Source organism: Octopus bimaculoides, chromosome 13, assembly GCF_001194135.2.
Source record: "Octopus bimaculoides isolate UCB-OBI-ISO-001 chromosome 13, ASM119413v2, whole genome shotgun sequence".
Taxonomy (NCBI): Eukaryota; Metazoa; Mollusca; class Cephalopoda; order Octopoda; family Octopodidae; genus Octopus; species Octopus bimaculoides.
The window spans coordinates 53,755,324-53,756,565 of record NC_068993.1 but is presented as its reverse complement, the minus strand read 5'-3'; the positions used below and the strand labels follow the sequence as shown (position 1 = coordinate 53,756,565).

At 39.7% G+C, this 1,242-nt stretch overlaps 1 protein-coding gene across 1 annotated transcript in view; it reads left to right on the top strand.

The window, feature by feature from the left end:
- The window catches only part of LOC106867557 (uncharacterized), a 247,151-nt gene that overhangs the window by 100,389 nt on the left and 145,520 nt on the right, over window positions 1–1,242 (top strand). The gene's annotated exons all lie outside the window — the stretch shown is intronic.

Genomic DNA, 1,242 nt, shown 5'->3' with positions numbered 1-1,242 from the left:
TCTTGGGTAATTGACCATTGTTGTTGGCACTCCGTCGCTTACGACGTCGAGGGTTCCAGTTGATCCGATCAACGGATCACAGCCTGCTCGTGAACTTAACGTGCAAGTGGCTGAGCACTCCACAGACACGTGTACCCTTAACGTAGTTCTCGGGGATATTAAGCGTGGCAGGCACAACAGAAACAGGAAGTAAGAGTGAGAGAAAGTTGTGGTGAATGAGTACAGCAGGGTTCGCCACCATCTCCTGCCGGAGCTTCGTGGAGCCTTAGGTGTTTTCGCTCAATAAACACTCACAACGCTCGGTTTGGGAATCGAAACCGCGATCCTATGACCGCGAGTCCGCTGCCCTAACCACTGGGCCATTGCGCCTCCACGGTGTAACTGCAACTAGATGACAAAGAGTTGTATGATTGCATGTGAATAGCGTTGGAAAGGTCATGAATGTAACGGCTTTGTTTTTCATCTCCATTTTTTTTTGTCAATAACATTATCATTGCCATAATCTGTAGAAACATTTCTGAAAGTCCAAACTCGATGTCGGTTTCTGATGGTTGGTAACTGCCTTTCCAAACATCATCTTGAGAAGGGCATGAACGACATGCAATTTCATTTACCCAACGTAAGAAACCAGTATTGTTACAGCGTAATACAATGAAAAAGTAAATTATATATAGAATAACAATTTGTGCCATATATAAGAAATACAATAAAGAGAACGTTTTTGTCATGTTTGCTGCATCAGTTCGTCCAGCGCTTGTTACTGTTACAGTATGTCAAATAACACTATATAATAAATAATTATATATATATATATATATAATTTTCATATACCGTACATATGTCTGTTTGCCATGTACAAGAAATGAAAGCAACCGAAATTAGGTTGGTAGAGTTTATTCTTTTCTACACTAGGCACAAGGCCCGAAATTTGAGGGGAAGGGGCCAGTCGATTACACCAGCCTCAGTACACAACTGGTACTTAATTTATCGACCCCAAAAGGATAAAAGGCAAAGTCGACCTCGGCTGAATTTGAACTCAAAACGTAAAGTTAGACGGCGTTGTTGTTGTTGTTGTTGTTGTTGTTGTTGTTATTGTTATTATTTTCTCAAAACATTCGTAGGTTGTTTGTATATCTGATGAGTGAATTGTACTATTATGATGCAATCTCACGAAAGAATTCAAAGTGTTTCCTGTTGATTGTATTATAATGTGTAATATATAAATGTATGCATATATGTTTG